General features: G+C 34.3%; 1 protein-coding gene across 1 annotated transcript in view; it reads left to right on the top strand.

The window, feature by feature from the left end:
- Nucleotides 1-26,409, top strand: part of LOC109098641 (echinoderm microtubule-associated protein-like 6) — a 494,728-nt gene that overhangs the window by 401,302 nt on the left and 67,017 nt on the right.

Genomic DNA, 26,409 nt, shown 5'->3' with positions numbered 1-26,409 from the left:
GAGGACCGAGCTGATTCGACAGGAGAAGCTGAAGCAGCTCGCCAGACACCCGCTTCGACCGCATCGAAGGCCTGCCATGAGAGAGGACCTGGCTGAGCGAGACACCAGCGCCTCGTCTCACAGGAGATTGCATTTCACCGCCTGCTGGAGAAACAAACACACATGTGCTGCCTCCAGCACTGCCTTGTGTAAAACTGTTTCACAGCCGGGATTTATGCAGTTTTGTGACCCCCTGGTGGTGGAAAGATTCAAAATCAATCAAGATACAAAACACCCGTTGCTTGTGCACTATTTTATATTTTATACTTCATCATTTTCATATAATAGGTTAAACCTGATGTACTTTATATATTAAAAATTAGTTATGAATAATGGTTTGATACTTATTTACGGATATTATTTATTATTTATTATGCATAATGGTTTTGTTATTTACGTATTTTTAATGCATATTATTTATATTTATATACTTTGTATAAATTATTTATATTATTCCATTTATACTTATTTATTTTATTTATTATATGAAAAACAAAAAACTTATTTATAAATATGAAAAACATTTTTCTATGCCACAAAAAAAATATCTGGTGCTTCCAGTAAACAATAATTGTGCAATATTTATGAACTATTATAAAAGATATTTATTTATTTATTTATAATATATTTTATTTGTTATTTATGATTTATTATTCATTTTTATGTTATTTCTTTTATGAGTGTATATTTTTATTATTTATATTATTTTGTGATGAAAACAAAATGATAAGAATTTTTCATAATTTTGCCACAAAAGTCTCTGCTTTTACTAAACATACATGAACCAAAAAAATAATTGTAAAATATTCCTGAACTATGTTATAAAAGATAGTTTATAGATTTATATATATTTATAGATATATAGTGTTCCCTATACTAAAAAACAGCAACACAGAAGAAAAAAATAAATCCCCACATCTTAAAAGAAAAAGAGAAAGAAAAAATACTTCTTAATATCAATGTTTTCGTACTTAAGAAAATAAATAATAATAATACAAAAATATATGCCATCTCTAAAAATCTAAAAATAAGTAAATAAATAAACAAACAAAAGTGCTTAAAGAATTTGCAGATGTATCAGGTTACAAACTAGTATAACAGGTCATTTCTTCTCATTTTTATGTTCTTAACTTTCCCATTTCTTTCGGCAGGACAATTTCGGATTCGCCTCCCAGGCGGTCGATGCTGTCTACCAAAAACACTAAGCCATCGAGACGACATCGCGGCACGTACGAGGAGCGCGTGCTGGCGTGGTGGCTGTGGCCAGAGAGCTGAGAACGGAAACTACCCACGACATCCAATCGCATCGCCGCCGCACGTCAAAAGAAACAAACGTGCCCTGCCAGTCTGGTGGGAATTATCTGGCTGGAGGCGTGCTGGAAAGCCCCGCAGGCCAGCGGCTGGAAGAGTGAAACCCTCGGCCCTGCCAGCGCGTTGCTTCCCAGGTAGTATGCTTCCTGAAACATCCAATGGACTGGATGGACGAGGAACTGTAAAGGTGGGAGCCGAGGAAGACGAAGGAGCGTCCTTAGAGAAGTGGAAAGAATGCAGTGTAGCCGCCTTGAGGGGAAAATGAAATATTAAAAAAATAGAGTTCCCTAGCAAAAGAAGTAGGGTCCAAAATTGTTTTGTTTACACTTTAAAATTATAATAGTTAATAATTGAAAATCCCATATTAGAAAAAGATATTATGATTATTTTGCTTTTTGATTTTTTTTAAAAGCGGGGGGGGGGGGTGGCATAATTTTTGCTTGTGATTGAATTTGTGAAAATTTATGTTTTTTGTTTTTTTTGTTTGGGGTCCCTGGTTAGACACAGTTCTGTATTTGCAATAAAAATCATCATAATTTTGAAATTAATGTATTATTTTCCATCCCTATATATTTTTATTTTTATAAAAGGTTACTCTGACCTATTAAAATCTTAATGTTTTTGCCATTTTTATTTTTTGTAAATATTTTAGCTGTCTAATTGAGGTTTTTAGGTGTTTTACTTTTCATTTCTTTTTGAGAGTCATTTTAGTGCTTCAACTTATTTGATTTCAGATTGTTATGTCAGTTTCCGGCAAAGCATTTTTAATTTATTTTAGTTAACGAAAACAATTTTTTAATAGCTTTAGTTTTCAGTTTGGAGGTGTTTCAGTTTGAGGTTTTGATGACTGTAATAAAAGTGGATTAATTAGTTTTTGTTTGAGTTTTTTATAACTGTAAAAATAATGACTGACTTACATGTGGGTGGAATAATCAGGGTTATTAAAATTAACTAAAACTAAAACCATAAAATGGTTTTTGTTACTCGCTAGGTTGCCAAGACATAATTTCTCATTTTTATTTAGTCTGTCTTGACGTGCTAAAATAACTAAAACTAAAATAAAAATTAAAGATGTATAGACATAAAAAAACTGTAAAATTTAAATGAAAATAAAATACATATAAAATTTAAATATAAACTATAAAATGTTGTATATAAAATATAAACTATAAAAAATAACTATAATTATAAATATTATTGTAGTTTTTATAGTAGTATTTAAATAATACTAAAAATAACAATATCTATACTATTTTTATAACATGATTTTTATTAAAAATCCCATATTATTGAATTTTTTAACCGATTGCTATTGCATTTGTGCCTATGCTATTGCATATTTCAAAATGTTTAGAACATAACATGATGGTAAAACTTTTTAATTTTACATTTATTCATTAAGCAGATGCTTTTATTCAAACATCACAAGCAATGTATGATTAGAGCCGAGCTTCAGCGCTGCATTAGCTTCAGAGCCAAGTGAACGCTGGTCTCAAGGATCCTGTCCTCCACAGATGCTGCTGCTGTCTCAGGATTACGGGAAGCATCTGCTGGGAGTGGAGGATCTGCTGCAGAAGCACGCGCTGGTGGAGGCCGACATCGGCATACAGGCCGACCGCGTCAAAGCCGTCAACGCCAACGCACAGAAGTTTGCCAGGGATGAGGAGGGTCTGTTTACCGCTTACTCTTCATTTCATCAGAAACTGACTTTAGTCTGACAATCAGAAGTTATCTCTGGAGAATATTCATAGCAAAGAATCCCTTCTTTCAGAATGACAATGAGAATATGAAATGGGGAGACCAAGTTCAGTCCATCAGAGTCGAATCAAGATTAGCGCTGTTGGTGAGGAGTCTTTGATTCCAGTTTATGATTCCAGCAGGTTCAGAGACGGTTTTTTTTTATTATTATTCTGAGGACACATACAAAGCTGGTCCGGATTGGGTTTTGCAAGGTTCCCACATTTGTGGAGAAGGGGGCTAACAGGGAGTTTTAAAACTGTGATTTGCAGGCCAGGAAAAGTCAAAGAAATATAATAAAAGTCACGGATGGAATGCCATGAACATTGAGGGGGATTTTTATAGTGAATATAATTTGCTCTGTGTTTTATATGAATTAAGTAAGTTATCTGTGTGTGTGCATATGTATGATATATAATTGTTTACATCTGACATCAGCTTTAATATATTGTTATAGTATTTATTAATATTTTGAATTAGCTTTTATTTTTATATTTTTTTATAACTTTTTCTATTTATTTGTTCATTTGTTTTTGTTTTTATTTTGTTTTTTTTTTTGTATTTATTTTTTATTTCGTTATTACTTATACATTTTTAGTATTTTTATTATTATTATTATTATATGAAAACAAAAACTAAATTAGGCATTTTTTTTAAAACACTAAATGAGCATTTTTTTATTTACATTTTCATCTGCATTTGTCTGCATTTTTATTAGTTTTTTTATATTTCTATTTAGCTTCATTTTATTTTTTGTTTTATTTTTAGTACTTTTCAGTTAGTTGCCAAGTCAAAATGTTTCTAATTTTAATTTTAAATATTAAATTTTTTTCTATTTTATTTCATTTCAGCTTTTTTCTTTTTTTTTCAATAAACAAAAACAAATTTTATTTTTTTTTTAGTTTTTGTTTTTATTTTAATTTAAAAACACTGCTTTTTAGTTTCAGTTTTCATTTTAGTTAACAATAATAATAGGACATATACCTGTATTGGCCTATATCAAGAGCGACATTGGCCTTATGTTTTACCTATATTGGTTTTAGGGATGGATATACATTTACAAATGACATATATGTCCAAAATGCATTACACCATACATATTTGTATGGGCTTCATAAATATGGTATCATATATGACTATATATTTCATATATCTAAATTTAATGTATCTGAAAAGCGACTTCTTCACACATATATTACATTAGCGTATGAGATGGAATCATCCCAGAAAACTCTTTTAAATAAGTACTTAAGCATACTGGGGGGGGGGGGGGGCAGTTGTTGTAATGGAAATTCATTGGTCAAAACAAAGGATAGTAGAGTCCCCTTTTTTCCAAAAGCATTTGTCACTCCCAAAGCATTTAATAATGAACCAGCTTGTTAAGAAAAGTGTATTTAACCACTCCATCTGTTTTCCTATTTCCCTAAAAAATGGTGTAGTTTTTATACCCAGAAATTGCAAGTAAATTTCCAACAAAAAACGGTTAATTAAAAACATAAAATTGTGAAATTTCCAGAAAGCCCGTAAGAGTATTTTTCTACAGCATACTCCAGTGATGTTTTATTGTTCAAAAAAATATTTTTTTACAATATATTTGTCTATTGTTTCTTGCTGCTCTAATGTTTTCTATCTTCTCCTCCATCCGATGCAGGTTACAAACCCTGTGACCCTCAGGTCATCCGTGACCGCGTGGCCCACATGGAGTTCTGCTACCAGGAGCTGACCCAGCTGGCAGCGGAGCGCCGCGCCCGTCTGGAAGAGTCCCGCCGCCTGTGGAAGTTCTTCTGGGAGATGGCGGAGGAGGAGGGCTGGATTCGCGAGAAAGAGCAGATTCTGTCCTCGGACGACTGCGGTAAGGATCTGACGGGCGCCGTGCGTCTCTTGAGTCAACACCGCGCTCTTGAAGACGAAATGAGTGGCCGCTCCGGTCATCTCCAGCACACTGTGCGAGAGGGTCAAGTGATGGCTGATGCTGGGCACTTCGGCGAAGCCAAGATTCGCGAACGTATCGCAGACGTCCAGGCCCAATGGGCCGCTCTGGAACAGCTGGCTGCGGTGAGGAAAAAGCGCCTGGAAGAGGCTTGCAGCCTTCATCAGTTCCAAGTCGATGCGGATGACGTCGACGCCTGGACTTTAGACGCGCTTCGGATCGTCTCCGCCTCTGACGTGGGCCACGATGAATTCTCCACTCAAGCTTTGGTCAGGAAACACAAAGACGCATCGGCTGAGGTTGCTAGTTATCGCCCGGTGATTGACGCCCTTCACGAACAGGCCCAGTCCCTGCCTCCCGAACAGGCCGAGGCTGCCAACGTCAAAGAACGGCTAGCTGGCATCGAAGAACGCTATAAGGAGGTTTCAGAGCTGAACAAGATGAAGAAACAGGCCCTGCAGGATGCCCTTGCGCTCTATAAGATGTTCAGCGAGGCGAACGCGTGTGAGCTCTGGATTGACGAGAAGGAGCAGTGGCTCAACAGCATGGAGATCCCCGAGAAACTGGAGGACCTGGAGGTCATTCAGCACAGGTGAGAGGTCAAGGCTGTGTATTTGTGGTCATATTTATGCCAATTAAGTTGGGATTTGCTGCATGCATTTAGTGCTAATTTTGCGGGCGTGTTTTGTACCATTACTTGATTTGCATAATTTTTAAATGTTTGATGGTGGCTTGAGAAACCAAGCCAGACAGCTTAAAGTAGTTTAAAAAGTTTGACCTTTGAAGTGGTTTTAAATGTTAAAGTTTTGAAAAATTTGTAGTTTTAAAAGTTTAAAGCACTTTTAAATCTGAAGTATATTTAAAAACTTTAATTTTAAAGCAGTTTTATGTTTTAAAAGCTTGAGGCAGTTTTACATTTGATATAGTTCAAAAATCTTTAAGTTTGAAGCAGTTTTGAAGTTTGAAGGAGTTTAAAAGCCTGAATTTTTAAAGCATTTTTAAAAACTTTAATTTTAAAGCAGTTTTAAGTTTGAAGTAGTTTTAAATGTTCAAGGTTTGAAGGAGTTTTAAGTTTGAAGAAGTTTTAAAAGTTTAAAGCAGTTTTAAATTTGAAGTAGTTTAAAAAAAATTGGATTTTTAATTTTTTTTTAATTTTATTTTAAGTTGTTTTTAGATTGATTTGGTTTTAAAAGAAGTTTTATTTTAATGAAGTAGTTTTAAGTTTTAAGTGTTTGAAGGAGTTTTTGAGTTTGATTTAAGTTTATTTAGTTTAGTTTTAAATTTGAAGTAGTTTAAAAAAAATTGGATTTTAAAGCAGTTTTAAGTTTGAAGTAGTTTAAAAAAACTTGGATTTTAAAGCAGTTTTAAGTTTAAAGTAGTTTTAAAAGTATAAAGCAGTTTTAATTTTGAAGTATTTTTAAAAACTTGAATTTTAAAGCAGTTTTAAGTTTGAAGTAGTTTTAAATGTTCAAGGTTTGAAGGAGTTTTAAGTTTGAAGAAGTTTTACAAGTTTACAGCAGTTTTAAATTTGAAGTAGTTTTAAAAATTTGGATTTTAAAGCAGTTTTAAGTTTGAAGTAGTTTTAAAAGTATAAAGCAGTTTTAATTTTGAAGTATTTATAAAAAAAAAATATGAATTTTAAAGCAGTTTTAAGTTTGAAGTAGTTTAAAAACTTGGATTTTAAAGCAGTTTTAAGTTTGAAGTAGTTTTAAATGTTCAAGGTTTAAAGTAGTTTTAAGTTTGAAATAAGTTTAAATATGTGCATTTTGAAGCAGTTTGGCAGATGTAGCCGGAAAGCTCTGGGATAAGTTAGTGTTAGAAATTTTTGTCTTAATAGTAATCAGTTTGAGTTGCTGATCAGAATTTTGGCTTTCTCAAGCCAATATAATTCGGAGCGTTTACTGCCGCAGCTGTTCATGAGTCACGCCGCTGGAGAACAGCAGAACAAATGAACGTCTGAATCTTCTCTGTGGTCGATAACAGATTGAATTCACTCTAGTGTGTTCACACATCACATTCTCCACTTCTCAAGGACAAATTACCCCTTATTGTAAAAAATCATTCTTCAGAACTGCTGTTCTAGATGATTGTGTGATGAAAATGTTTTTATTGCCCTCCAGGTTTGAGAGTCTGGAGCCTGAAATGAATAACCAGGCTTCACGCGTGGCTGTTGTCAATCAGATCGCCAGGCAGCTGATCCACAGCGGACACCCGAGTGAGAAAGACATCAAAGCCCAACAAGACAAACTCAACACCAGGCAAGTCATAGCATTCTGTGCTGGTGCCAAATATATTTTTAAGTTCTGTGTAGAAAGCACAAATACCTGCTGAAAGTACTAGCATAGCTGGTCACTAGATCATGTTGCTTGATACACGATTTGGGGTGGGGGGGGGAGTTATCGGATGCTAACATTGTCTTCTATGATGTGCAACACAAACACATCTGCTAAAACCTAGCTGTTGAAAAAGTAGTCTGGGGTTTCATGACTCTTTAAGAGATTTTTAAACTATCACTTAACCAGCATGAACCAGCTGGGTCCAGCGTAAAACTAGAACCTGATGCTCATCCGCAGGTGGAGTCAGTTCCGTGACCTGGTGGACCAGAAGAAAGAGTCCCTGAACTCGGCCTTGGGTGTGCAGAACTACCACCTGGACTGTAACGAGACCAAATCCTGGATCCGTGAGAAGACCAAAGTCATCGAGTCCACCCAGGAGCTGGGCAACGACCTGACGGGCGTCATGGCCCTCCAGCGCAAACTCACCGGCATGGAGCGCGATCTGGCCGCCATCGAAGCCAAACTGGGCGACCTCCGCGGCGAGGCGGAGGGGTTGTTGGGGGGAGAACACTGAGAAGGGGAAAGAGATATCGGGGGGGGTGTGGGAGATATCAGCGGTGTGTGGGGGGGTTGAGGGAAACCTTACGAAACCGCGGCATCTCTCGGGGAAGCCAGCAAGCTGCAGCAGTTCCTCCGAGAGCTGGACGATTTCCAGTCCTGGCTTTCCCGCACGCAGACGGCCATCGCGTCCGAGGACATGCCCAACACGCTGACCGAGGCCGAGAAGCTTCTGGCCCAACACGAAGGCATCAAGAACGAGATTAACAATTACGAAGAGGACTACCAGAAGATGAGGGACATGGGCGAGATGGTGACGCAGGGACAAACGGACGCTCAGTACATGTTCCTGAGACAGAGGCTCCAGGCTCTGGATACCGGATGGAGGGTGGTAAATAGGTTGTTGGAGATGTGGGAGAACATTCTAGAACCTTCTGTCGCAGTCTCACGCCTATCAGATCTTCCTCAGAGACAGCCGAGGCCTTCCTCAACAACCAGGTAACTTGGTTGATCACCAGTGTACTCCTGAAAAAAATGAAGGCTCTTTATAGGCGTTGATGATTCCATGAAGAACCTTTAACATCCAAGATTCTTTATAGGTGAAAAAGATTCTTCTTCACATTAAAAAAAAAAAAGTTTTTTTTAATTTTATGGTTCACTGAAAGGTTTTTTGGGAAACCAAAAAATGGTTCTTCAATGGCACTGCTGCAAACAAAATAAGAAATATTACTATCGTAATTAAAATGTTACTATTGTAAAATTAAAATGTAGGATTTAAGAAAAATATTATTTTAAATGACAATACCAATATTTTGGGGTTATTTATCTGTCTTAATATTAAAATTTTTTAACCAGTTTTTTATGATAATTGCATTAATCTATATTGCGATTTGTTTGGTTTACTAAATAAAAATATTAAACAAAATAAGATTATTACTATTGTAATATTTTACATAAAGTGTAAAATTGAGTATTTAATTAATATAATAATAATAATAATAATATTAAAATTACAATACTAATTTTTAATTTTTGGGGGGATAATTGCACTTAGCCTAATGTGATTTTTTTTACTAAATAAAAATGTAAAAAATAAGAAATTTTACTATTGTAATATTTTACAATAAAATTTTAAAATTGAGTATGTAATAATAATAACAGTAATAATAGTATTTAAAATTACAATACTAATCTTTACTTTTTTTTAATTACACATCATGATTTTGTTTTACTAAATAAAATAGTTTAAAAAATAAGACATTTTTAATGAAATATTTCACAGTAAAATAAAAAATCAGGTATTTTAAATATTAAAATACTTTACATTAATATTACTTAAACTAATATTTTTTCTCTCTTAATTTCTTCATTTTCAAATGTTAAACGAAAAAAGGAAGAAATTTTGTCTATTGTAATATTTTCACGGTAAACTAAAAAGAAATCAGTATATAAAAATAATAATCATTTTTATTTTAAATTACAATACTTTTTTTTGGCTTATTAAAAAGTGTTTCGCACACTAATAAAAATGGTTAAATTAAAAATGGTTCTGTTCACTGAAAGGTTATTTTATGACATTGCTATGAAAACCCATCTAGTTTGAGCTTCATCTGAGTGATTTATTCAATGTGTTTTTTGTGGGTGTTTGTTGTGGTTCACACCACCCTTGAAGGAGCAGAGGCTGCCATTAAGAAACAGGAGAGACTTTCAGGACCACCATGGATGCCAATGAGGACCAGATCACAGTGTGGTGGAGGCCGGCAGGAGACTGGCCAGTGACGGAAACATCAATGCTGACCGCATCCAGGAGAGAGCAGCCTCCATCGAGTGTGCTGTCACAAACACATCACCTAAACAGTCAAAGTGAATAGGATAATAGACAAAGGGGTCTGGCTGACCTTCAACCTTTACCTGCAGGCATAAGAAGAACCGTGAACGCGGTCCGTGGAGCGGCTCATGAGAGCTGAAGGATCAACAGGAGACCTGCAGTAAGTTCTTGGCAGGATTGCCAGGAGGTGAGAGGACCCTGTTGTTTCAGCATATAAAGAAATATTAATATTTAGAATTTTGAGTTTTTTATTTTTATTCATTTAATTTTGTTTTCATTTTAGTTAAAGGTTTAGTCATTTTGTTTTGTGTTTTTTTGCCATTTTTTATTATCTTTTTATATGTCTGTATAAGTTTTTTTATAAATTTTTAGTTTTTTAGTATATCAAATAAAACTAAATTATAAATGAGAAATGTTGCCTTGGCAAACTAACTGAAATAAAAAAGTAGTTTTTTATATTTGTATTTCAGTAATTTTTTTTATATATTAGCTTTTAGTTTTAGGTTAATTATACACATATTTTTATTATAATTGTATTAATATTTTGAATCTGTTTATTATATATTATATTATATATATCTATATATATATAATATGTTGTCAAAAGAATCAATCAAGAATTTATTATGTATACATATAAATACATACACATGCATTTAAGATTTTTTTTTGTTTAAATATAAAATGCTTTAATATAATATATATAATAGTAGTATCTAATATTATATAATATAAATTATATATATATCAGTTGTGTGGTGTGTGTGTGTGTGTGTAAATATCTTTTTAAATTATATAACATATACACGTACACGAAACCATATATTATGTAACAAAAAACTTTTTATTTTGGTGCGATTTAAATCATTATGACACAGCTCTACATATATATATATATATAGTATATATATATATATATATATCTATATACACACACATACATGCATACATACATTTTAGTAATTTTTGTTGTTTGGTGTTTTTGATTTTTTTTATTAGTTTTTTATTTTCAGGTTATTAATTTACTGTCCAAGATAAACTAAATTAAAAATGATAAATGTTGACTAATTTTATAATATATATATTTGTATGCTATATATATATATATATATATATATATATAATTATATATATGAATATATATATTTGAATATATAATAACATTTTATTTTATTGTGTTAACATGTATTTATTTCAAGTAACATTTTTTAAATGGTTTTTTAGTTTTCAGCTTTTTAGTTTGTATGTGCAAAAAACAAGGCAACTTCCAATAGAAATACCTCATAGCTGGACTGTTTTTGCGTCCGCTGCCCTCAGCTGTCTCTCTGGATCAATGAGAAGATGCTGAACAGCACAGACATGTCCGACGATTGAAGCTCGCAACCTGCACAGCAAATTGGCTCAAACACCAGGCCTTCATGGCCGAACTGCAGTCCAACAAAGAATGGCTGGACAAAATCGAGAAGGTCAGTTATTAATACGTTTAACATGTGTTATGTTTTTGTGCATTTATCTCACAAATCCGATCCAAATCCGGTTTGCGAGATATAAAATCAGAATTGCGAGAAAGAAAGTCAGAATTATAAGTTTATTATATTATATCTTACTAGCAGGGATGTAACGATTAATTGAGAGCTGGTTGAAAATTGATTCAAATATGTGACGATTTAAATCGGTTGAGATGGTATTTTTTCTTTTCATCTTGCCTCTGTATAAAGCATATTAAAGTTCATAAGTGCAGCGCTGCTTTATTTACAGCGGTAACAATTGAAACACTTTAAGCGCCACCTGCTGGCAGAGACTGAATCTGCGTCTCGTTCAGTTCGTCTGCTGTTTCTGTTTCATGCAGATATTTTTTCAGCGGTAACTTCAAAAACTGGTCAAATCATTCTGATTTTTTGCTTTTCAATTCAAAAATGATACAATCTAATTTAGATTAAAAACTGATCATGTTGCATGTATGCAGCATCTTTGTTTGAATCATGATTAAAATGCAGTGGTTGCCTCTAATTTTAAATGGAAAGAGCACAGACAAACCCCTTTTTTCATATAAAGACATTTCCTTTATTTGTGTTACTTATTTATTTGATTTGGAGCTTGTTTTAAAATTTTGATTTAGCGTTTTTTGTTAGTTTACATTTTACATATATTTAAATCTTGTCATTAGAAGATGCTTTTTTATCCAAAGCGACTTACAAACGAGGACAATAGAAGCAATCAAAACCAACAAAAGAGAAATGATACGCAAGTGCTATATTAGTATATTATTATAGTCTTAAATTTAAATTTCACAAAGAAACGTGCAGCATTTTGTCCAAGCAATAATATAAGGACACATTTAATTTATAATTTGTCTTAAATCTCATTTGGTTAAAAAAAAATCGTGAATCGAATCGTGAGTTGAGTGATGTCGTACATCTCTGACTCACACAGTATTGTGATTTGAAAAAGAGTCACGTTTACGTTTTTTCTTTTTTATTCAATAGAGGATTCCATGCTATATCCTTTTTTATATCATTTAAACCAATGCACTTTTGAAACCTTTTTTCTTTTCTGCATATTCTCCTCTTTTCTTGCTTGTGTCCTGATCTAGGTGTTTAATAAACCTGGCATTGTATATCACAAATAAACAAAATTGCTCATCTTTTTCTAAGTTACTTTGAATGAAAGCATCTGCTAAATGCATAAATGTAAATATGATTTTATTACAAGTGATGTGATTTCTCTGTCTGTCTGCAGGAAGGGACGCAGCTGGTCTCGGAGAAGCCGGAGACAGAAGCAATAGTGAAGGAGAAGCTGGCCACGTTGCAGAAGATGTGGACCGAACTGGAAACTACGACTCAGACTAAAGCTCAGTGTCCTGTTTGATGCCAACAAGGCCGAACTCTTTCACGCAGAGCTGCGCTGATCTGGACAAGTGGCTGGTGGGTCTGGAGGGTCAGATCCAATCGGACGACTACGGCAAGATCTGGACTCAGCGTCAGCCATCCTGCTGAAGAAACAACAGGTTTGAGATGATCACAGGCTGACTGCTGTGGTTTATTTTTGAAGGACCAGACTCACTCTCCTCCTCTGTTGTCCAGATGCTGGAGAACCAGGTGGAGTTGCGTCAGAGGGAGGTGAGGAGCTCCAGTCTCAAGCTCATGTGTTGAGACAGGAAGGAAAGGACACGGACGAGATGTCGACGGACGCCGGAAGGAGGTGGAGCTGACGTTAAAGGAGCTGCTGGAGCCGTTGGCAGAAAAGGAAAACTGTCCTATCCTGGCCTCTCGGGAGATTCATCAGTTTAACCGCGACGTGGAGGATGAGATTGTGAGTTTGGGTTTATATATATGTGTTGTGAATGTCGAGCTGTTCATGTGTTTAACTCTTTGTTTCTCCTCAGCTCTGGGTTGAGGAGCGGATGCCTCTCGCTACGTCAACAGACCATGGCCACAATCTACAGACTGTTCAGCTGCTCATCAAGAAGAACTGGCCACAATCTACAGACTGTTCAGCTGCTCATCAAGAACTATTTGCAAACAAACTAACTAATAGATTATACTAGCGTCGATTCTCTAACATGTAGTTAAAAAATACTACAGAAATTGAATAATCAAATGTAAAACACGCATATTCCTTTCACTGTAAGAATTAAATAGTAATGTTTTTTTTTTTGTTCATAATAAGGCTAGAAAAGTGGATTCAGCCGAAAGTAGTGTCATTTTTCTTTCTTTTTTTTGTTTTTTTTGATTAACATTCATGAAACAGCGCGGCTGCTATCACTTTAAGGAACCAAATGCCCCGATCAAATCAAGGGACTTCCATCGGTCCCAAAAAAGCCATTTTCGATTCTGCATGGTTTCTTTCTTTATTAACTCTACAAGGTGTCAAATCACCTTTTTGAGTTGAAGAAATGTGAAATATTATATAAGCCATTAGAAAATCGATTTTTGAAATCTATGTGAATCGGCAGCAGATAGAATGGCGATTAATATGTGAATCAACATATTCCCACAGTCCTATACACTACTGTTCAAAAGTTTGGGGTCTGTAAGATTTTTATAAAAAAAATGTATTCTTTCATTTTATGTATTCTGTAATGTTTTTTTTTTTTTTTTTTAATAAGTAATGTTAAAAAAATTGTTACTTTAAAATAAAATAAACATGAATTGTATAAATGACTTATAAGCCACTAAAAAATAAAATAACTCCACAACAAAAATACTGAATTAAATTAAAGTGAAAATGTGAGGTATAAAATGATTGAAAATATTAACAAAAATTATGAAAATAACACTGGATAAATGTTACAAAAGATTTTTTTCTTTCAATAAATCCTGGTCTTTTGAGCTTTCTGATCATAAAAGTATCCTTAAAAAACAAAATGCATCACAGTTTCCCAACACAAATATGAAGCAGCACTACTGTTTCAACACTGATAATGAATCAGCAATGTTTCTTGTAGCATCACATCAGCATATTAGAATGATTTTCTGAAGATCATGTGCGCTACAAAGACTAAAATTTCAGCTTTGGTGATAACATTAAATAAATTATATTTTTAAAATTGCATTGACAACATGTATTTTAAATTGTGATAATATTTCACCCTATTACTGTTTTTGCTCTTTTGATCAAATAAAGGCAGCTTTGCTGAGCAAGAAAATAAATATTTCAGAACAATTTTTAAAAAAGTCCTTACCGACCCCAAGCTTTCGAACTGCTTGTTGTGTCATCATGATAATTTGTGCTGCTATTGTACATTTCATTTAATTAGGTACATAATTAAAAAAGGTTTTCCACACACACACACACTTAACTCCAAATGTCCTTTTAATCCAAAGCTAAGTTACAGACAGGAGATCCAGGGCCATCAGCCGCGCTGTGACGACATACTCGAGCGCAGCCCTAGCAACGTCTCCTGAAGGCCGACAGTCCAACGTGGAAGACGCCATCCGAGCCCGTCTGTCTGACCTGCAGCAGCTGTGGAGCCTGATCATCCAGGAGACGGAGAAACGGCACGCCAGACTCGAGGAGGCCCATAAGGCTCAGCAGTACTACTTTGACGCAGCTGAAGCTGAAGCCTGGATGAGCGAGCAGGAGCTCTACATGATGTCTGAAGAGAAGGCCAAGGTCCTTGGTTATGTTTCCTGTAATCTGTAAATTCACAGATTTAGTCGTTTCTGCAGAGATCATTAATGTTACTTGTGCATTGTGAATGGTTTTATTTGGTCTTAAATGCACCAATAAACCCTGTCTCAATGCACATTAACATTAATGACTATCGCAATTAATGCACTATAAATGCACTGATTTACGTAGAAATCCAAAAGACAAAACTAGAAATCTTCTCAGTAAATAACTTTTAATATGTCACAAATTCAAACAACAATTTTGAACCTGGCTTTATCCACTGTTCAGATTTTGCAAATTAGTACATCATTTTATTAGATATACAACATAGATATAGATATAATTTTTGCTTAGTTAATTAAACAACGTGATCTTCAGAAAACTTAATGCAAAATTCAGGTTCTCTGATGTCTGCGCTAATGATTAGCGACTGGGGAGATACAATGATATCTATTTGCTTTAAAGTGTGTTAAGAACTGCCGTTTTTTATCATAATTTTTGTACATGCGGTTCTCTGAGGGTCCACTTTATAATGTTATATAGAGTGTATTTTACAGTAACAAGAAACATTATAGCTGTTTGTGCAGTGAAACAGGCTAATTTTCAGGCCCGTTTTTAACCCCCTCAGAATCAGCAAAAGAGGCTGTTTGTCTAGCCATGGATGTGTAGAGTGATTGGCTAACAGTTGTGTAATGTTTGTCTGTTTGACAGCTACATTCTCACAGATGGACGCTGCTTGTGATTTAGGTCAAAATCGCATAAATACTCAGTACATCTGTAATAACAGACAAAAGCAATAGTGATCAGGTAATAAAAACAGTGTGTGAAATTGGTGGGCGGAGCTAAAATAGGCATTACAGTGGGTGGGGCTAACTAGTCAGTGTTCTAGAATCGGTGGGGCGGGGAGCTAAACAGGCAGTGCTGTAGGAATCGTTGGGCTGGGCTTAACAGGCTGTACAGTGGGTGGGGCTAAACATGCAGTGCTGTAGAATCGGTGGGCTGGGCTAAACAGGCTGTACAGTGGGTGGGGCTAAACAGTCAGTGTTCTAGAATCGGTGGGCTGAGCTAAACAGGCAGTGCAGTAGAATCTGTGGGTGGGTCTAAATATGCAGTGCTGTATACTCGGTGGGTGGAGCTAAACAGGCAGTTGCTTTAGAATCGTGTGGGCGGGGCTAAACAGGCAGTGATGTAGAGAAGCAGGCGTTGATCATCTTCTGCAGAGGCGGGGTTTTAGCCACACTATGTAAGGTCATAAAGTGGCACATTTCCACAACCTGTCATTTTTGGAGATTGGCTTCAATATAAGATGTTTTTTAGGGACGTCCTTACAGATGCGGGGCCAAGTGCGCAGGTAGGGAGCGAACGGACCACGCTGACCGCAAACGGACCGAGGGGGGCCTGCTCCCTAATAATAGTGACTTAATAGTGTGGCTAAACACCGCCTCCGCGCGGGCCCGGTGTGACCACACCAGTTGCATCCCCTAAGGACAGCCCTGTTTGGACTTATGCGAGAAGTTTTGAGTTCCGAAGCTTACAGTGTAGGTTTTTATAGTACAGTGGGAGCTCATATACAACAAAAGATCAAGGGATTATTGATTTCTTCAGTTCATGGCCCCTTTAACTGCTAAATTGAACCTTACGCTTGATTTAAAAAGTTTTTGAAATGCTGTTCTCATGGTATGAGCAGGAAGCTCACGTGGCTCATGCTGAAGAAGACACCAATCTTGTAGCATTGCGGTGGAGGACTATGCTGAAACTGTGCACCAACCTGTCCAAGACAGAGCCGATCGGACTGGTGGCCGCAAACCACCCCGAGAGGTCACATTTCACACAGTTCAATACTTAATATGACTCTAAATATAGAATCTGGCTCTCCCATTTTGAATCTGACCATATTAAACTTTATAACTCCATCTGGTTTTGATTCTGACATTTTTGTTTCTAAATATAGTTCTAATGTGGATCTGACTTGAATATGAATCTGATTTTTGACTGTGAAACTGACTTGGCTTTGATTCTGAATCTGGATGTATAATCTGATTTTGATACTCTGAAACTGACATCTCTGACACTGATTTCATTGAATTGATCTAACCCCAAATATGGTTTCTGAAACGGACGTTTGAGTCTAAATTCAAAAATCTGATTTTGACTCTAAAACTAACTTTGACTTTCATTTTTTTGAGTTGTAAATCTGAATCTTATTCTTCTTTTGACTATAATGCTGACTTTGAATCTTACTGGATTCGTAATCCCTATTTCATTCTGGCTGTGAAACGGACTTTTTATTCTAAACCTGGGTCTGAATCTCATTGTGACTGCTGAATCTGATTTTGAATGGATGCTGAAATTAGACGTACACTCTCACGTTTGTATTTCAATGATCACAGGTCTTCGTCTTTACACCCTCTGGCCTGATTAACATCCTTATGCTGAACATTTCTGAATATGATCTTTTAAAATCAGCCCTGACTTCTGAAGTGTGTGTGTGCTGCAGTGAGAGGATCGGCATGCGTCAGTCGCAGGTGGATAAGCTGTACGCCGGACTGAAGGACCTATCAGAGGAGAGGAGAGGCAAACTAGAGGAGCGCTTCCGCCTCTTCCAGCTCAACCGGGAGGTGGACGATCTGGAGCAGTGGATGCGCAGGAGAGAGGAGGTGTTGCTGGATCTCACGAGCTCGGACAAGACTACGAACACGTCACTGTGAGTACAGCATCAAAATCGAAAATGTCAGAATTTTTATTTACAGTGTTTAAGGTTAATCTATGGTATAGTTAAAGTCTAAATCAGGCTTTTTCATGCCCCTGCAGTGGCTTAGAAATATATATTTTAAAAAGAAAACATTTCAGTATATTATTTAAATTAGTTTGGAGCCAACCTTTATTGTCATTGTGGCAGGTATCAACTAGTTAAGTACAAGAAAATAATGATTATGACATAAATTTAATATATTAAAAAATACTAAAAAAAAAAAATAATAATTTAAAATAAACTTACAAAACAAAATAAGTGTCAAAACTTCTTTTATAATTTTTTTTTTTAAATATATGGTATTTTTTAAAGACTGGGTGATATAAATAAAATTATATCTCAAACTTTTTTTTAGACGTATATGCAAGAATTTTCTTTGCTTTTCTAACAAACACACAAACTCAAACCAGATTCATTTAAACAGGCCAAACTGATTGATTTATAGAGGAAATGTTACATTTTTTACTAAAATTAATGAACAGATCAGACTTATGGCATGATCTCCGACCAGAAATGAAAATAAAGCTTTTATTATGGATATTACGTAATGCTGTAATCCCAGTCTGAGTATATTCCAATTATCAAGGACATGTTGCAAATATACTAAATGTTATCATATAATAATGCATTTGTGGTTATTGCAGAACTGTATAGATATATATATATATATATGAGAGAGAGAGGAGAGAGACAATTTTGAAATATTAAGATTTAAAAAAAAAATCATAATAATTCTCTTATGCTCTCCAGGCCCTACTTTTATTTGATCAAGAATCAGTTTTCGGCGAACATCACTGTGAACTTTATATAATATTTTATTTAGTGCTGCTTCAAACGATTAATCGCATGCAAAATAAAAGTTTTTTGTTTACATATCAATGCATGTAAATATTTTCTAAATATATCTACGTGCATTTTATATATACATAATAAATATACACATTTCACGGGCGCACATTTATTATTTAAAACAACTTTGGGGAATTTTTGGATGCAATTAATCACGATTAATCCGTTGAGCAGCACTAATATTTATTAATGGTGCATTGCAGCATGTAAATGAGGGTATATTTACCACAATTGTGATCATATAAATAAATGCATTTTTTTGGTGTCCCTGCCGCAGATGTTGCAGGAGCGCTTCCGTGAGTTTGCTCGCGACACGGGAAACATCGGTCAGAAGCGCGTGGAACGGAAAGTCAAAACCGTATGGCTGACGATCTGATAAACGCAGAGGGCACACTGACGCGGCGACTGTGGCCGGTGGAAGGACGGTCTGAACCGAGGCTGGGCCGAGTTCGTGCTGAGCTCATCGACACACGCACACAGATTCTTGGCCGCATCCTACGAGCTGCCCAAGTTCTACCACGACGCCAAGGAGATTCTTGGGACGCATCCTGGACCAACACAAGAAGCTTCCAGACAGAGGCTTGGGGCGGAGACCCGAACACGGTGGAAACCTTGCAGAGGATGCACACCACGTTTGAACACGGACATTCAAGCTCTCGGGACGCAGGTGAGTCTGGCTGATCCTGCTAAACATCAATAAATCAGATCAAAATAATTTTTCATCCTTTTGACACATTTGATTTTATAATAATTATGTATGTGTTTGGCTCTGGGCAGTGGCCTTAAAAATTTATATTTTTAAATTATTCAGAATCTGATTAAATCAGCTTTACTGTATTGTCCACTGTTCAGGACATAAGTACAAGACATTATGTATAATAATAAATATGTACAAAAACATGAAAATTAATATATTCCCAAAAAATGTAAAATATTAATGCTGATATATAAATATATATACATGTAATAATTTGGAATAATTAGATCTCTTCTTTTGCATATCAAGGCTGTCATATCATTTGATCTACAATACAGTTGAAAACTAAGTTAAAATTTAAAAATATGTTATAATAGAAAATACTTTCCAAGTGTAATTTTACTAGTTTTGCAATCTAACTGTTGTTGCATGTGTTTTTTTTGATATGTTTTTGTCTTTAAATTATTCTAATTATTCTAATTATTTTTAAAATTATTCAAAAAATTTATAGAATTATACATATATAAAATTCTATACAATTTTAGAGTAATTCAGAATGTTTAAATATTCCTTATAAAATTTTCAGTTATAGAGAGAGAGAAAAGCGAGAGAGAGAGGGGGAAATAGATTACTTTGTATTTTTTTAAAATAGATAAATATATGTATTAAAAAATAATAATTAACATTTTAATAAAACATAATAATTAATTTTAAAATAATTAATCATAAAAATATATATTGAATGTTTAGAAAATTAAAAAATATTTATTAAAAATATATATTTTAATTTAAATATATTTTTTAATTTCTGCTGCAGTAAATAGCATAAAAAACATCTGATTGGGTTGCAATACTAATTAATATTTTAATAAAACAATAATATCTTTTAAAATAATAAATAATAAAAAACATAAATATTAATAATTAAGATTTGGTTTTTATATAAATAAAAAGATTTATTAAAATAGATTATCTTTATATTTAAATAATTTTTTAATTGTCTGCAGTGAATAGCATAAAAACATCTGATTGGTTGCAATAATAATTAATATTTTAATAAAACACAATACTAATATTCTAAAATAATAATAATTAAATCTATAATATTTTCTCTATTAAAAATATTTATTAAATATGACTCTTTTATATTTAACATATATTTTTTATTGTTGCCGTGATTAGCATAAAAACATCTGATTGGTTGAGAAGATATTGATATAGCTCTCCTCAGTAAAGTCCTTTCTCAAATGCCACAGTGAGGTGTTTTTTCCCACAGCCTTCGTTTGGTGCATCATTAACCTCTGAAGGTGAAACATCATGCGTTACGAGAATTAATATTGCACAACAAAGAAGTAAATTACGAACAAGTTTTATCGGCTAAATGCACGTCCAGGACTCCTTCACTTAATTAATGGGTCTTAAACTGTTATGGCTTTGTCTTGCACTAAATGCGTCCCTTTAAAGCGTCAAATGCTGCATATATCAGTGGTTTCTGTCCCCACATCTCGAGCATAAAGAGGTGTTTACTCACTGCTGCCCCCCCTGCTTGTGTGCTTTTTTTTTTCAGGTCCGGCAGCTGCGAGGGACGCTGTGCGCCTGCATTCAGCATATGCTGGAGGACAAAGCAGACGACAATCCAGCGGCGTTGGGAGGTGCGAGGTGCTGGAGGCCTGGCGGAGTCTGCCTGGAGGCCGGCGAGGGCCGGCGGACACGACTGCTGGACCGGAGAGCACTTTCCGCTTCTTCAGTATGGTGCGTGACCTCATGCTCTGGATGGAGGACGTCATCCTCCGCCTCATCTGAGACGCAGGAGAAGCCCAGGTGTGTGATGCTGACCTGCCTCGCTTTAGCGGAATTATTGCTGAAAATGTGCCTGAGCTTTATTAAAATGTGACAACCTCTGTCTTTGAAAGGGAAATGGTTTCATAACAGAAAAGCAAATAAATAGTTATGTTATTTTTTTTCACTACTATAAAATGTCCATAGTTGTACTTTAGTGCTATAGAGTGAATATACCTAAAATTATATCTGTCTTTTTCATTCTTATATTTAGTTATATTGGCTCTTCCGTGTCTTAAAATAAGATTTAAAAAAATGTTTTTCGGTAAATAGATTAATTAGTCCAAATTTATTTTCATTGTGCAGAATAAAAAAAAAGTTTTTAGGTCTAAAAGGTTTTTAACATATATCTACAAATAATAATGCAAAATGCAAAATATACTGATATAACATGGTATTCAAAATTATAAAATGTAGTATACAAGCAAAATGCATAAAAATAAATAAAATGTCAAACTTTATAAGTACAGTGAAGTGTATAACTAATAAATAAAGCTTTACGTACTATTAAAAGTACTACATAATGCAAAATATTAAAAAATAAAATAAAATGTCAAACTATAATTTTTCAGTATTGGATGACACTTTTGATTGTATATCTCAATATTCATTCAATATTGCTTCCGTGACATAAATCTGGGGATTTAGAAAATATATATATGATAGTATACAGTAAGTTTAAGCTTTAAACTGACATATTTTTTAATGAAAAGAAATTTTATTATAATCATCATGCCGCATTTCTATTTGAGTAAAAATATCTAAAAAATTTCATTATAATATTGTGACTGGTATTATACACTTAAATATAGTTTCATCTATTTCAATAGCTTAAAACAAAAATAATTTTATATGTGATCAAGCTGCAATTTTAAGCTCATTACTCCAGAATTTTACATTTAAAATCCAATCCCCTATATATATATATTACAGTCAAGTGTCAAGAAAAGTTGGAAACTTATTCATTTTTACTAATGAGTTATTTTGTAAAGAAGATCTCTTTCTGCTCATACAAGCCTGCATTTATTTGATCCAACAATACAAGAAAAAAAAACATACTATTGGGAAATATTATTACAACTTAAAATAATAGTTTTTCTATTTGAATATTACCTTTAAAAAAATAATTTATTTCTGTGAATGGGCAAAAGCTGAATTTTCAGGATCTTACTCTAGCCTCCCCCTTCCCCCAGTTGTCACATGTAACATCCAGTCTAAGTATCACATGATCATTAGAAATCATTGACCCTAATATTCTGATTAATTTGAGTGTTGGAAACAGTTCTGCTGTCTATATTATTGATGAATAAAAGGTAAAAGATAACTGCATTATGTCAAAATATTTTTTTTTATAATAAGAATAGTATTCGAATAAATAGGTATTTCTTTACTACTCACTTTTGTATCAATTTAACACATCCTTGCTGAATAAAAGTATTGATTTTATTTCAAAAAGAAAAAAGAAAAAAAAATTACTTGACCCCAACATTACGTGACCAGGAGTGCTATATAGATATAATATATAATACGTATATAGAATATACTATATGATATTATAGAATATTATTTTGTTTTTTGATTTTTTTACTTTTTTTATTCATCAAGTATCCTAAAAAAGTATCACATGTTCTGAAAAAATATTAAGCAGCAGAACTGTTTGCAACTTTGTGATAATGAATCATCATATTAGAAAAAAAAGGTGCTTTCTAAAGGATCATGTGAATAATGATCCTAAAATTCAGCTTTGCATCACAGAAAATAAATGATAACTTTTAAAGTATAATCAATTTTAAAAACGACATTATTTTTAATATTGTAATATATATTCACAATATTAATTTTTTTTTCTGTATTTTTGATCAAATAAATGCAGGCTTGATGAGCAGAAAGAACCTTCTGTTCAAAAACATAAAAATAGTAATGTTTCCCAACTTTTTTGACCTGTACTGTATCTATGTGTTGTGATAATGTATATAAGCAAATATATGATATATCTAGTACTTATATAGTAATTATATATTAAATTTTTAAATGTAATTAGTTACGAGGCGGATCAACATTGTGCAGAATATAAAGTACTATTTAAGGCCACAACATATCATGTAAAGAAAATAAATATAGACAATGTTGTATCAAAATTTAAATTTTTTAACTGCATTAAAAACGGCCCTCGACAACACACGTCTGCATATATATGTGCAGCTGGAGGTGGGAGCCCTGGGCACAAAAGCAGCATCCTTGAGGTCTCTGGGAGGTGGGATATTTGTATTGGCAATAATCCAAATCACATTGTTACCCATACGTGTTGGCACCCCGTCAAAATTATCATTCCTTTTTCTTTTATGCAAAAATCATTAGGATATTTAAGTTCAAGTATATCAGATCATGTTCCATGAAGATATTTGTGGTAAATTTTCTAACTGTAAATATATCAAAAAAAACTAATTTTTGTAATTTAGTAATCTGCAGTGCATTAGCTAAGAACTTCATCTTGGACAACTTTTAAAGAAATGATTTTCTCAATATTTAGATTTTTTTTACCACCCTCAGATTCCATGATTTTCAAATAGTTGTATCTCAGACAAAATATTGTCCTAATAACCATCCTATAAATAATGGAAAGCCTTATTTATTAAGTTTTCAGATGATTTGCTAAATCTCAATTTCGAGAAACTGACCCCTTATGACTGTTTTTGTGCTCCAGGGTCACACATATATATTTTATTCAGTCTGTTTAGTCATGTGTTGGGGGTTTGTTGTGTGTTCAGAATGATTCAGATCAGTCTGAAGCTTTTCTATTTATCTCTTTTCTTTGCTGCTTGGTGCTCAGGGGACTTGTCGGTCCGTGGAGCATTCTCATGAACAACCACCAGGGTATCAAGGCCTGAAATCGATGCCCGTACCGACAGTTTCACGGCCTCATCGAGCTGGGGCAGTAATCTCTCCTGGCACACGGAAACACTATGCTCAGAGGAGAGTGCGTCCCATCCGCAGGACAGACGAAGAGGGCCAAGCAATGCCTTTTGAAGAAACCGTCTTTACATGTCAGTTTTCCTCTCCCACAGATCAAAGAGAAGTATGTTGCAGTTGCCGGACAAGAGGAAAGATATGATTGACAGTGGGGAGCGACAGATGGTAGTGGCGTTTAGACTCGAGTGTGAGTATGAACAAAAAACTCTTGTATTTTAATGTTATATTAAGTATTATGTTAGTTAAAAAAATGCATGCATAAAAATAAACAAACAGTGATTTCAGACCCAAGCATGTGCTTAATTGATAAAAAATAAAGTGATATTAAAGCCGTGATATTGTGAGTAAATGATGTCTATTTTTTTTTCTCTCACCACCTTGTTAATTATCAAACAAAATCCTGAAAAACGTAGCACAGTGTTTTTTAAAATAAAGTGTTCTGAAGCGCCCCTACAACTGTTCATAACATATTGAAGAAAGGGGTCTGCAGATCGTGTGACACTGAGTATGCTGAAAAATTTCAAGCTGACGCATCACAAAAAATAAATCTACAGTTCAACATATATTCAAATAGAACACCATTATTTTAGATTGGCATTTAATATTTCACAATATCTACAGAGTTTGTGCTGTTTATGTAATGTAAATAATAAATGCAGCCTTGATGAGCAGAAGGTACTTCTTCAAAAACATTAAAAGAGTAAATTTTCCAAACGCTTGATCGGTACTGTAGAATTAAAAATATGACAATTTTAAAAGAAATGTATACATAAAAAGGTTAGGAATCCTATTTGTGTCAAGTGATTGTTTTATTGGGGGTTGGAGGCCTCCAACATGTCCTAGAACCTGGCCCTGTCTCCTCCCATAGATGAGTAGCAGCTTTGAGTAGAACGCATTTTCTGACCTTATCATGGGAAGTGTGTTGTAGAAGGAGTGGGCAGCTTGAGCTTAAATATTATTGATGCTGACGTCCCTCTTTCAACCTTGCCTGTGTTGGCGGTTGCAGGCCCAGTTTGGAAGTGGGGCACCAGTTTCACGTGACGGCCGGCCGTGGCCGAGGCGGTGGCATGCTGGACAAGGCGCCGTATCTTTCCAGCAGCGAGATGGGACAGAGGTTTGAACGAGGGTGGAGAAGCGGATCAAACGTCATGAAGCGTTTCGAGACATCAGCCGCCACTGTGGGAGGGAACGATTCTCAGCGCTTGAGCGAGCTGACTACGGGTGAGAGGAGAGTGGGTGTGTGTGTGTGATGTGGTGTGTGTGGGTGTGTGTGTGTGTGTGGGTGTGATTGGTCAGTAGGATGTCACCGTGTCTGTGTTGTTTGAACGTTCTCTGTTCTACTCTTGGTAGTTTGGAGTGTATTGGACGTTGATAAGACAGCAAGAGGAGGAAGAAGGCAGGAGGAAAAACCGCCCACACCGGAGCCTGTTGAGGCGCAGTACGCCAGAAGAAACAGCAGAGGTACCACACCCACACCCACACACCACACACACACACACCATGCCACAGCAACATAGCAAAACACACCTGCATGTCAAACTGATGCTTCGACACGATCAGGTAATGTGTTTTAGTACACACCCGTACACTTTTATTTCCTGATGGTTAGGTTTTTATAAGCAGTGTTTTAAATAGAGGTAAGAGTATAATATTATATTATATTAATATATTAAATGTGTTATTTTAGTCAAAGAAATTATTAATGTAATTTATTAATATATTAAGTGTAGTTTGCTCAAAATGTACATAGATGTAATATTTAGATAAAATGAATATAAATACAAAATTGATATTATTTTAATAAATGTCGTTTTATTTTACAAACATGTTACATTAAGTGCATTTAATCTATTAAAAGAGTTGTAAAACTAATATAAAAATCACAGTATTCATATAAATAAATATTTGCATTAAGATATACTGTATTATTAATTAATACAGTTTAAATATTAAAAATTTTGTATAAAATTAATATTAAATTATTAATATATAAATTTTATTATTTTAATAATAACAAACAATTAATTAAATAAATGTTTATTATGGATAAAAGATCAAATATTTAGTATAAAACTAATATAAGTACATATATGTTTATATTAGTATATTAAATATATTTCATTTAATTAATGCTGTATATAAAATAAATGTATTTACTAATAAATAATGGTAAAAAACTGGGATGCAATTTATATTAGATTTTTGCCGATATCCAATGTGATATTTTTCAAATAAAAATGTATTTTGCTGAATTTTTGCTCAGATATTTTACAGGTAAACAGTTAACCAGAATGTTTTTTGCACAGTTCAGTGCTGATATGTAGGAAGCAGGGCTGCCGATGTAATAACGATAGATGCATAATATGATATAATGAAAGCAAGGAGATTTACGCAAACTAGTAAATCAGCCAGAAAATAACCTTACAGCGGGATTAAAAAATATGCATTATTCAAAGGCACTGTCAATGAATTTGAACCTGATGCAGGTGATGCGGAAGTTTTGTCAGC

This window comes from Cyprinus carpio, chromosome A11 (genome assembly GCF_018340385.1).
Source record: "Cyprinus carpio isolate SPL01 chromosome A11, ASM1834038v1, whole genome shotgun sequence".
Lineage (NCBI taxonomy): Eukaryota > Metazoa > Chordata > Actinopteri > Cypriniformes > Cyprinidae > Cyprinus > Cyprinus carpio.
This window is presented reverse-complemented; position numbering and strand designations above follow the sequence as displayed.